Raw genomic sequence first — 13665 nt, forward strand, 5'->3', positions numbered from 1 at the left:
TTACATATTTACATAAGCATGAACCAAACGAAGAACGAATTAATATGGTTTCATTATACGTCACAGTAATGCGAGATAACTCGTGTACACTTATGGAAAGATAACTCCCGCCACCTTCCAGGCGGTACCAAATAGCCTCGACCGTTTTATTACCTTGAAATGGAGAAAACAATGACGCCATATTATGCACTTGCATAAATACACTGTGGATATTAAGTATGTATAAGAAAATCAATTTGAACTCTCTATGTACATAATTACAACTTATGAATTTTTATTCGCTCATTTGCATAGAAACGTCCATATTTAACCTTAAATCACTTGCGAATATCAAACCCTCCTTAAATGCTTTTTACTTCGTAATCCTTTTTTACTCCTTGGTGGTACATTGTAATTGAATTATTACAAAGGTACAGGTATTCACATTTTCAGCTTCTGATAAAGGACAAGATAGACTAAGACCCTTCAAGAAACTATGTTAATAAAACTATAAGCAAAATCATTCAACGCAATTTATAATGGTAACATTACTTTCCAACGTGAAATACTATCAGAAATGGAAAGTTTTTACAAAAACCAATATTCCTGTTGTTATAACAAGCTAACTGATGTAAACTCAGAAACTATCATCAATAAAAAAAGATATATTTATTTTTCATGAATTTTTGTTTAATAGTTAAGAAGGTATCATAAATTGGGAGGAAGTAGTCTCTACTTTAAAAGATATGAAAAAATGATAAAAGTCCTGGTTTCACTACAGATTTTTTTTTCAAATTTTTCTAGAAGGATTTTGGAAGTTTCTGGGTAAAATCAATAAATTTATATGTTCTAATAGGAGAGCTATTAATAACCCAGAAATAAGGAATTATATCAATTTTATCAAAGGGAGATAAACCTAGTGAATTTCTTAGTAATCGGCGTCTAATTTCTGATCTTAATGTAATATTCAGGCTTTATGGAATTTAATCTCGTGACCTCCCCATATTTATATGGTCCAGGCTTTAAAAATGAATTATCCAGGCCAGTTTTATTAGCGTTTCCACAAGCGGAATGATTCTGAATCAAAAATTTCTCTTTCGGATTTATTTGATCATTTTCGCTCTCTATCTCATGACAATCATGAGTCTATTTTTGATTCAGTGGATTCTTTTATAACATATAAAAGTTGTGGAAGTGGTTTATTGATCAACGAATATAATTTGTCATTAAAAGAAATATTAAAACCTGGAATCGTTCCTCTCTTCAATAAAAGTTTTGATTCGGACACATTTTCAAAAGTGTGGTCACAATCGGTTATATTATCTATTCATAAAAAGGGCAGTACATTTGAAGAGGTAACAACAGAGGCATGAGTATTATTAGCAGCCTTGGAAAATTGTTTACATCCATTTTAAATGAAATGATCACTTCCTGGAACTCCAATGAGTCAATTATTACATATGCACAATTTGGTTTTCAAGCTGGACGCTATACTGTAAATGCCATATTTTCCCTGCAAAGTTTGATTGCTCAAAAATTAAATAAAAAACGTCTTTTTTGCTGCTCCATTGATTACAAAAAACCTTTAGACACAATAACCGGGATAAATTGTGGTTCAATCTCATCAAATAAGGGATAACTGAAAAAACTCATTAAGACCGTCCAATCACAATCAATCCATTCCGACGTTCAAGGCTGTGTGAAACATACCGGCATGTATCTGAAATATTAAGTGTTCAAAATAGTGTAATGCAAGGAGACGTTCTTTTACCAATCTTATTCTACATTTATTTTAACGACCTAGAAAAACATTTTATAAGTGAAAATTCTCCATCAGTGGAATTTGCAAGATTTTATTTTTAAAAACAAAAATAATGGTATTTTGATACAGTGAAACAGTAAATTCGTCATTTACTTATAATGGTGAAAACCTCGAGTGCATCAATTCGTTCAATTATTTAGGCCTTACATTGTTTTATAACGATAAATTTACTTCTACACAGAAGAAGCTGACAGATCATGGACGAAAGATATTTTTGGGAATAAATCAAAATATTCAAATGTTTGAATTTAATGGAGAACGCATTTTAAATTTTTGAAACATACCCGGTATACAAGGGCTGTTCAATAAATAATGTCCTGTACTGTATGACATACAATGCAGATGTAATATGACATTAAGCTGGGCTTTCTCTCATTATTGAATCTTTAATGAATTTATAAAAATTTGTGTGACAACTATTCATCAAATAGTTTCATCGTGAAAAGCTGGGAAACAAGGGCTGTTCGAGACAATGCATTATGAAAGAATGGTAAAGAACCAGTAAACTACAGTGAAAATAAAAGCTTTATTGAAGCTGCTGTAAAACTTATTAAAATTCCAAAGAAATATTCACTGAAATATGTGACGTTTACAGCAACCAATGCCTGTTTATAAACAAATTAGCAGGTGTATTTCAATGATAAAAATATATAATGGGTATCAAAAATGGGTACCGTCCTTGCCAGCAAAAATTATTTACTGTTTGCAAAATTTCAACAAATAATATTTGATGATGTATGATTGATTTTGAGACATATAGTAAATTTGGTAGACATCATATCTGGAGATTTTAACACTGTTTTCAAGAAAAGGTTGACGGTAGAAATAAGCTAAGTGCTCAAGGGTCACCCTATATTTTGAGTGAAAACGACAGCGTGTACGAATGTCTTAACAATTATTTTCAAATATCAGTAATTATAGTTACCCACGTTTGTTTGATATTCAAACAGATAATGGACCGAATCTATTGCTTAAAACCCTCAAAACAAAATTTACCATAAGATGATAAAACAGAGAAGGTCTGACAAGAGCAAAAATATGCAAAAGATAGGCAAAAGCACAGACAGATTTATATGCAATTTTTTAAAATATAAGTGGTATTTTTCAAATTTGTACTCAGGGAGTTGGCTTAATTTCTGGAGGAATCTAGAAAGCACTTTTTTTGCAAAAAATCGAAAGCTTTATTGGAGGAAGGACCCAGAATCAGGAATTCATGCACTACGTATACATTAAATTTCTTCATGACAGCGTCCAAACCCGCACGCCCCGAAGAGTAAAGGGGTAAATAGAAAGGCAATGTTTTTCACATTTATAATATTCGCCAAATCTTTGACCCTTTGTCTTGATTCATTTTTCAAACTTGAAAAAACATTTCAGAAGGAAAAAACAAGTCAAAGAAATCATATCAGGTGTCTGCCTAATTCCAGTGGTCATAGCCAAAAATGAGTTCTAAAATCAATCAGAAATTGGATTAAAAATGTTACGGACATGTGTTTTTATTAAAAGATATTAATAAGTAAAATCATGAAGACTTAATCATTGAAAAGCGTCTTTTGCTTCTTTCCAAGCACCGAGGACATTATTCATTGAACAACCCTCGTATATTAAGTGTTTTAAATTACTGTAAATCACTTTTCCTAGGGATAAAATTTCGTTGATTTGTCATCAAAAATAGTTTTTGGGCATTTAATTTTGTTGTTTTGAGAGAAAGCCTATTCAATATATAGTCTTATAAAATTTTGTGTGGGATTTTATTTCGTTGATAATTTATAAAAACGAAATAAACGAAATTTAATACCCCCACAAATATTTGTGAATTTACAACATGGCTATGAAATTTTTCCACAAATTACCTGAAATAGAGCGATTTCATTTTATGTTCTGTAAAAATTTGCTAGGAGTTAAAAGATCTGCATGCAGTTACATGGTTTATTGTTAATTTGGTCGGTATCCATATCCTTGCCATAAAAAAACCCCCTAGATAATCAGACATCACCTACGCAATTAGGTTAAGGGCTACCCAAGGTAGCTCAGTGTATGCAGAGACTCGGGAATTCGATTATGACGTCACAGTGAAATTGTACAAATGAATATCTGCGAATAAATAATAATTTTCTTTTTCATATACATGTACATGTACTATTATATACTTTGATTTCTCATAATTATTGAAAATATAAATCAACGTGTAACTTATCTTGTCATTATAACACTATTTGAATGTAAAATCATAGCCAACTTGATCTCGCTGTACTAACATATATGACTTCATAGGTTAGTTTGACACGCAGTTTCTCTGTGAACTTGAAACGCAGATCAAGCTTTAGTGGAACTGAAAATATGAAAATAAAAACTAGATAAGCGTGATCTGACTAGAATTAACTAAAAGTTTTGAATGCATCAATCAATATTTCACAGTCTTATTTAATTGATAACTATTGGGTCTCTTATAAAGCCGCAGTCATGCTCTTTTATACAGAAACGTACTACAATCGCAGGTATTACCCCTCCAAAATCTCAAAAATTCAACGATATCCGCTTGATCATAAATTATAATATTTTATAAACATGTAGCAACTGTCCCTTCTATTTTGAAAAGTGCTGGGAGCAAGTTGTGCACTGTTGATTTTTTCCATAAGTTTTACATTTCTTTAATGCGTATAGTATAAATGCACATAGTTTATCAAAAGTCGGCTAAATTTTATATAATTCCCGGACATGGAGAAGTTGCTCACAGCACTTTTCGGGTTAAAAAATTTGTCTCGAAGAAACAGCAATCAATTTCAAACAAAGAAACAGCAATCAATTAAATGCATACGGAGTATTTATATCTCATTTGATTCGATACGCAAGAGCATGCTCTACGTATTTCTTAAACGAGGTAAATTATTGACAAGCAAGTTGATGAAACAAGAATATCAACAGTCTCGTTTAAAGTCATCATTTCGTAAATTCTACGGTCGATACAATGACCTTGTCAGCAAATACAATTTATCATTGAATGAAATGCTGACTGACGTTTTTCATACCAATTGTTAGTCCATTATCTATACACTGAATTGACCACAGATTTTTTCCGTTAGTTCCTGATTATGACAACGAGCACACGGCGGGTGTGACCGATCGGCAGGGGATGCTCACATCTCCATGGCACCTGATCCCACCTCTGATGTTTCGGAGGTCCGTGTTTGCTCTGCTCTTATTTTGTATATTTGTTTAATAGACGTTGAGATTGAATACTGTTCGTTATTTCCATATCCTTCCATAGTGAAAAATTATCCGTATATCGTTGGACTTTTACGATCTTTGTATCCGTACATATTTTTTTCTAATTTTAAACATGTCACGTGAAAAACAGCTGATAAAGGCAAAGTCGCTTTGGTCGAACTCGGACGGGACCACATACATACATATGCATTAGTATAACTCCTATTAAATTGAATCTCATGCTAATAAAAAAAAAATATCAACATTATATTGATTTTTTTCGAAATAGTTTAAGGCATATTTCCTATGGGCGGCCTTAACCTAGCTTCGTTGAGCAAATCCAGAAAAATCAGAATTATGAAACACTGGTGTAAATTACTTCATTCAAATAACTGTATACTGAAAATCATCCAATGAATATCTATAGCACAATGCAGAAACTAATTACATTCTAAAATTATTTGGGCAAGGGATGTTAAAGATAAATTGTTAAGAATGGGACTTGGAAGTTTTTGTTTTAATCGAGATTTATTAATACAACACAGTTTATATATCTTTCTACAAGGAAAGACTGTTGGATAACTACCTTCAAGATTGTAAATGAACCTAGACCGCTTTCGAAGATATTTCCCCTTTCACAAGAAATGCTTGTTATCGCTACTCCTCAGAAACCGTAAACCGCAGAGGTATGAAACATTTACGAATGTCTTCGACTAATTAAGGGGACTCTTCAATCTATTCATTGCGAAAGCATTCAGTGACCCCTTCAATGAGTTATTGCCCCTGAAAGTTTTTGAATTTTACAAATAATTAAAAATTTAAAAAATGAGAAGTGATAGAGACACTGGACCAACTGCATAAGATTCATTGACCTTTGACCTTTAAATTCATGTAAAGGTCAAAGGTCAAGGTCATTCCAAAAATGAGAAAATTAGCTTTTTTGTATCTCTTTTGTCTTTCAACATATACTTAATGTCAATGCATCATTAATATGTACTCTTTAAACTGTTTCAAAGATTTCATTCTTGTCCCCTAAGATAAAACCTTTTAAAAGTTATTGCCCCTTGTGTGAAAAACCCTGTTATCGCTACTCCTCCGAAACTGCAGACTCTAGCTACACCAAACTTTTACTAATATCTTAAGGGTCTTTAGACCTAACTTCACTGTATAAGTGCAAAAGAATCTGATGACCCCTTATATGTGTTATTGCACTTTAACTTCTTTATACTTACTATTAAACATTGTATCTTGAAAACTATAAGTTCTAGAAGCATGCAGTAAATTGCATTGTGACCCTTGACCTTTGTCCTTGAATATTTTCTCAAGGTTAAGGTCATTCCGTCATTTTTTTAAATCTTCATTTTTTCTATGCTTTAAGACAATTTTGGTTTCTTTTTCATCGAATTTAATTTTACGAAGTCAGATATAAAACAAATTTAAAATTCAAAGAAGGTGGGAAGACCTATTATTGTTCTGTGAACAATAAGTCTACTAGTTTTATTTATTTTTGTTTATATACTGATGAGCCGTAAGGCTTAAAGTTATTTAATAAAGAAAGAATCACAATCATATAAGTATTTGAACATTCTTTATGTTGGCAGTACGCATATACACAATCCGTGTTTCATTTATTTAATATAACAATAAATTCCGAAGAAAATAAATGAGATCAACGAAAAGTCCTCTAAGGATCTATCAAATGATTAGTGATATTTATAGAATTATAGATTTTATAATGACAAGCAGACAATGGAATGTTCAGTGAACCTTTCTCAATCTCAAATTACATATTTAGGGTTTTTCCTATCTGTCAAATGATTTTCTTGGTGTGTCATGTGTATAAAAAAATCTATATAATTATATAAGTGACGCTTTTTTAAAATCACCCTTGTGTATAACACAACTTACAATGCAGGGACTTTAAACTTTTATGTCCTTCAGATATATCATTTCAGAATTGTTTGTGTGTACCCCTAAATCAAAAGCGTCCTCAAGGCATTGTAGATGTGTATGTGACTCAATATAAATGATCGGGAATTGCAAAATCTATTGCCGTTTGATACAAGATATGTGAAGGAAGAGTTTCTTAATTTCCGATAAGAAAGGTATTGTAAGAATTATTCAAATTTCTTGGTAAATAAAACTGTGTATTCTAAAAAAAAAGCTTGAAAGACAATCGTTTTCTAATTATTTGTGTAATGTCGTAGAAATAAAAAAAAGTTCAATAGGAAGAGAATGGATATAAGGCAGAACGCTAACCCTGAAATCATGTTGCTAAGTGTGTCTTCTTTTTATACATTTGTATGAATTTCTATTAGGTCTGTTATTTCAATTAATTATTAATCAAATCCAATCTGAATGATCTACATCGACAGTCACAGAGTAATTTTGTCGCTCCTAATTCTACGCAAGGAATAAATGATCGCCATATTAAACGCGAAAAACGACTCTCAAAATAAAGCTACCCGTTTTGATTTTTATGATTGTGCTCGTTTATGGTGCAAAACGTAAATTTGCAAATTGTTATTTTACGTTAATATGTTGCAATAATAAGCACTGGCAAAATTAAGGAATTTACATTACTTATAGATTATATCCAACAAATAATAAGCTGATTATATCTGTTGTGATATATTGCATGAATTGATAGTTCATATAGTAATTTAATTTCTTCCTGAATTGCAATACGATAAATAAGTTATTATTATTACAATAATAATATTTTTTATGTGAGAGAGTACTATGAACTGTAATTGTTTTATTTCTTATAATGTATTTCTGAGGTAACATGTTTTTATTTGGTAATTGTTGTAAAGTTGTTTCATGTTTAAAAACTATTTAGGCCGGGATCAATTACCTAATTTTAATCTATGACACCATTGTCATAATTAACAGCCAATCAGCGTGGCTTCTCCTAATCACGTGACCATTGTCTTATTTACCAAAGGAGAAAGCCACACAATTTTACAAGGAAATGGATCCAATTTGCAATTGGATTGTGGCGTTTATTTTCTTTTAACTAACACTTTTTTATGACAGACAGTGCCTGCTTTATAATACATGTAATTTAAGGGGGGCAGATTGCATAATATGATACCGAAGAATTTTGTATTCTTTCGAAGTTTTTTTTAGTCTTGTCTGACCCCTTTATAATATGTTTATATATTTTTGCGTCATTTACTTCAATAAATGACATTTTTTTCACTTTCACTACTGTTGTTATTTTAATTATAATCCATCAAAAAATAGCTGAGTTGACTTGGTTTCGGTCTTGCATAATAACAGAGGAACATAAATCTTATACCATGGCTCAGACTAACGTCAAGAAAAAAATGTCTCAGTAAGTACATTCGAAATTTTCCAGTTGAGCGTGTGTTTGCTTTCAGATAATTTTTTGAATTATACTGAGAAATGAAAAATTAATTCTTTGAACACCACATACTAAAGCTGATCACGACTCGTAAAAAGCATACGCCATTGTCGATATCACAATCTACGATACATCAAAACTATGGTTGTTATTACGCAAAAGGGTATAAACTGGCATTTTTTGCATTTTGCGTTATTATATTTTGAGTCGAGATCAACGAAATATGTTATAACGCAAAATGTAATAATACAATTTAGGGATCATTACATTTTTCGTTGTGACATTTTTCGTCGAGGTCAACGCGTAATAAGGTACTTTTTGTTGTTACAGTTTGCGAAAAATGTAACAACGAAAAATGTAATTATCCGCAGTAGGACTGCTCTGGGTTTGTTGTGGGACTGCTCTAAATAGCTTACCTAGCAGATTTTGCTCCCTGGGACTGCCTTGTTCACCCATGCATTATATTGATTCTTAATGACAACAAAGTCCAGTCCTTTGTGTATTAAAAAAGCAGATATTGAAAGATCGCATGCAAGGTCAATTTTCGACTATGCTTTACTTGCATTGGTCAATACTTTAACAGTTTTAATGAGCTACGAGATATTCTCGTCTCATGCAACAATGGCCAGAATGGGAGAGGATCGTACATTATGGCCGTGGTTTGCAACGATGAGATATTTTAAGAATTTCATTTGCAATTAAGTTTACATTTTATCGTTTGGGCAATGGCAGAGATTGGGGTAGGAATGACAGTATTTTACATAAATACTGTATACAGGGTTATTTTCGCCCCTTTGCACTTGCGAACAATTTTGCCCCGTTTTAAATTCGCTCAGTCATAGTTTTGTTTAAGAAATTACGCTGTGTTATTTGAATTCGCACCGTTTTAAAATCGCCCAATCAGGTAGAGGCCGAAAGGGGCGAAATTTTCCCTGTGTACAGAATAAAAATCATAGCGAATCATCCGACTGCCTGCATAGGACACAAAATAACTACCGATGATTTTAATTTTTTCCAGGAGTAATACACTGTTACATACAGTGGCTGGAACGTTATTGTTGACAACTTACACGAACGATCACGTTACACGAACGATTCCGCACGATTAACGCACGATTAAACCTGTTACACGAACGATCTTTCACGTTCCCGATTCTACACGTTACACGATCTTACACGATTGTTAACGCAAACGCACGTTTTTTCACTCAAAATAGTTTAAAATATTTAGGAATCAATATTTTCAAAACGAAATACAGCTTAATACTTTTTTTTAAGATTTCAAAGAATTATCAATATTATATCATAGACTTTGAAGAAAAAAAACGAAAATTGATATTTCTGTAAATAAATATATGCAAGACTTAATATTTTAGATTAAAAATAATTATTTCTAAGGTAATCTCCGATCAAAGAAAACGGATTTTGTTCGATCTATTAGACGATGTACATGTATGTGGGTCGTATAATTTGATTGAATTGGATATCATGATATGCAGAAAGGGGGATTCGATTGAACAAAAATGGCAGCATGGAATGACTTAAATTATAATTACAAATTTTATCCCTATGTTTCCATTGATTCAATGTCCGATAAACTTGCCAATTATTCAACTTTTTTATTTGCAGAAATTTAAAATTAATTAATTACAAATAAGCTCAAGAGATAAACACAGATAATCAAAACTCCCGAAAATCATGCCGTGTCCATGTATATTTGTCGACTTACTAGTTATGTAAGCATTGAGAAATGTTTATTTCTTAGTAAAAAAAAATATTTATTTTCAATGAATTGATTTCAAGATTATCTTGACCACAATAAGAAGTAAATAATAATTAAAATCAGATTTTTCAAAAAGGCATTAGAGATCTAAGTACGGTTTATCACAATATTGATCGCGCTATTTGACGAGAACATAATATTGTACGACTTACTATAATGCTTGTTTACGGGCGATAATTAGTTCGTTCTGCATTCTATTATTAAATTGCGCTTTTTCATTTCATTTGGATTTTAATTAATAAATTAAGAAAAACAAACAAGAGAAATGCTTATTTTACAAATAACATTCCGATAAAAACTTACAAAACGAAATTTACACGATTCTAAACGCACGATCTCGCACGATTAAAAACGCACACGATTGAGTCTGATACACGAATGATCTTGCACGTTACACGAACGATCACTCACGATACACGAACGATTCTACACGATTGGTTTCTCAACAATAACGTTCCAGCCACTGTACCTATATGTGAAGATCCTGTATATTTTTCAAAATGTGAGGTTATGGAAAGCGAAGAATAATAAATGATGGTAGCTATAATACTTGAAATTAATCTAAACCTGTCATAGAGATATATTTTTCAGAGATAATGCAAAAACCAACCAAACAAACAACAAACAAACAGAAAAACAAAAAACAACAGAATTTCAGGAACTGTTGACATTCATTTTTCCGTCGGACTGATTGTATCCTTTAAATATTTATCGAAATAATTATAAATTGGAAACGACGGATGGACCGTTTTGACGATGTTGCACGTGTTGTTGATGAATCTTGGTACTCTAACCAGTATTTGATTTAGCGACACTAAACAGAATTTACCCGTGGCACATAAGTTAATTTTTTAAAATTATAATACTAAGTATATTTGTAAAGTTTTCCGTATAACTACTTTTTAAATTTTTTTTTCAAAAACAAATTAATACTATGGACACGATACTGGAAAGTCAATCTTGCACACACGTAAATTATTTGCATGAAATAAAACTTTCAGGCAATTAATGGAACACAGTGGGAATAAACGCCCATTCTATATTGTTAGCGGGCCCGTGGTACTGCCCCCCCCCCCCATATTTTTTTTCAGAGACTAGCTTTCTGTTGTTGATTTACAATGTAGTATAGTTCGCCTTGACAGAAATTTTTCTTCTTTTATAAGAAATCGTTTCAGACTTCCGTTTTCGAGTCTCTTTCTTGTAAACTATCCATGTACAGACACATAGCATCGTTTTTGAAAAGGGGGGGGGGGGGGGGGAGTCAGAGAAAAAAAATACTTACCTGAAAAAATTGACCAAAAGAAAAAAGAAAAAAAGAAAAATTGCCAATTTTTTTTTCAATGCAGAATTCCTTCAGTACCAATTTCTTTTACCTACAATACTACATTTTCCTTATATCACAACCCCCCCCCCCCGTTGCAACGTGCCTGATGTATTCCTCAAATATTACCTCAAGGAATAGCCTAGAGGAAATCTCATTTTGTGGGAAAGGGGGTGGTTTTGACAAGAAAATTTCCTTATCAATTTTCTTCAGATTCATGGCTTTTTTACCTTGTTACAAGGAATCCGTGTTTCACGAGGGGATGGGGTGTTTTCCAATGTGATTTTTTTTAATTATTTTTTTGGGGGGGGGGGGGGGGGGAGGGAGGGGCCCGAGCCCCCTCAAGATTCAAGCATTATGATGAATCGGGTCTGAGGTAAACGTATAAATACATGTATACAGTTGATCGCTGGTACATTCGACACTCTATAGGCATTTGAACAAAACCGATATTACAGAATATCTGACATAAATTAAGATAAAATTGTGTGCACAGTGCTCATATTGTCAACAAAACTACCACTACATAACGAAAATTTCAACTTTCCGCTATATTTTTATTTTTTCAATAAGACTATTGCCGACTACAAATCATTACGGTAACCGCAACATAGGCTATGTCCCGGCCAGCAATGCCACTGTAAATAAGTTCTATTCATAATGTTTCGTAATAATGATAATAAAGTACTATAGTACGTGATAGTAGTCCTGATGGTTTTTTTTTTGGGGGGGGGGCATACCGTAATGTATCGTTCCTCGTTTCCGAATTTACGAACCTTATTTACCACTGTACTTTGCACATTTCATACTTGAGAATACCCAACAGTCATTAATTACAACTATACAAACAAAAAATAAACAAGATAAATATGTCTACTTAATCAATAAATTCACGATAATATCCATGAACTTCCTATACTAACCGAATAATTGTGCCCTTTAAGAAGCTCATATGACAGTTTCTTTTTCGATGTCGATTAAGGTTTGTTTGATCTACGAAACAGGACATATTATAGAACGGCAATTAAAAGCTTAATTTAAATGGATTTTATAAACTTGAAAGATAATTATAAACATATGTGGATTTTATCTTGTATGATTTTGTTTGTGTTCACATGTTAAAACAGCTAGTGCTGTTGATATCATTTGTTTCCTACGTAAATACTGATAATCAGCGTAAAATAATGAATGCTAATGTTGCATAATAATTTTCATTTCCGGACTTACTATATATAAAAAATGAATACTGTTCCCATTCATTAACCGACATGAATTTAATACTGGACGGAGATTTAAAAAAAAATCATTTTATACACAAAAAATAAAAAAGTGGTTAATGCTTGGGAACATATTCAATTCCATCAACATTTACTGATTTTTCATGAAAAATTAACGGATTTCACTGAGCAACCGCTGTTTGGTGTGGTGTTATGACGTCACTGTAACATATTACGTCATTTTTATATACAGTCACGTGCAAAAAGTATACGGTCAAAAATGGCGGCGTGTTTACACTTACCATGGTATTAAAAAAAGAAAATGACCTTGCCCTCTTGATATCACATCACAGGAAGTAGATTTGTATAAATTTAGAAAAATTAGTCACATGATAAATCACGTGACAATATTTTCGTCTGCTTTTTACAAATTTAGAGCAATTATAGCAAGAGTAAAAAAGATGGGTCGGAAAGGAAAAGAAATTGGGTCAGATGTGAAAAACATCATCGTTGAGTTAATGCAGAAAGGTTTTTTTTCGGAGAAAGATAAGTGAAATGTTACAGTTACCTAAATCAACAGTTATAGACGTTTGTAGAAAATTTTTTGACATGGGATCTGTTGAAAACAAACCCAGAAGCGGCCGACCTCCAAAAATCGGGCCCCGTGACTATCAGAAGTTAGATAGGATTGTGAAAACAAATCGTAGATGTTCACTTTCTGATATAACCGCAAAATTTAACGAGGAAAGACCAGAACCAGTTAGTAAAAGGACAGTACAGCATAATTTGCACAAACATAACTACCGGAGAAGTGTTTCTAAGAAGAAACTGGTTATAAAAGAGGTGAATCGTAAGAAGCGGCTTGCTCGGTGTCCGGGGAAAAGACGATGGTCAGTAGAGGACTGGAAGCGTGTGATTTTTTCAGATGAGAGTAAAATTATAATGGGTCATGATGAAAGGATAAGA

The sequence above is a fragment of the Saccostrea cucullata genome, unplaced genomic scaffold, assembly GCF_032062105.1.
Source record: "Saccostrea cucullata isolate Sc308-1 unplaced genomic scaffold, CSIRO_AGI_Scuc_v1 ctg1140, whole genome shotgun sequence".
In the NCBI taxonomy this organism is placed as follows: Eukaryota; Metazoa; Mollusca; class Bivalvia; order Ostreida; family Ostreidae; genus Saccostrea; species Saccostrea cuccullata.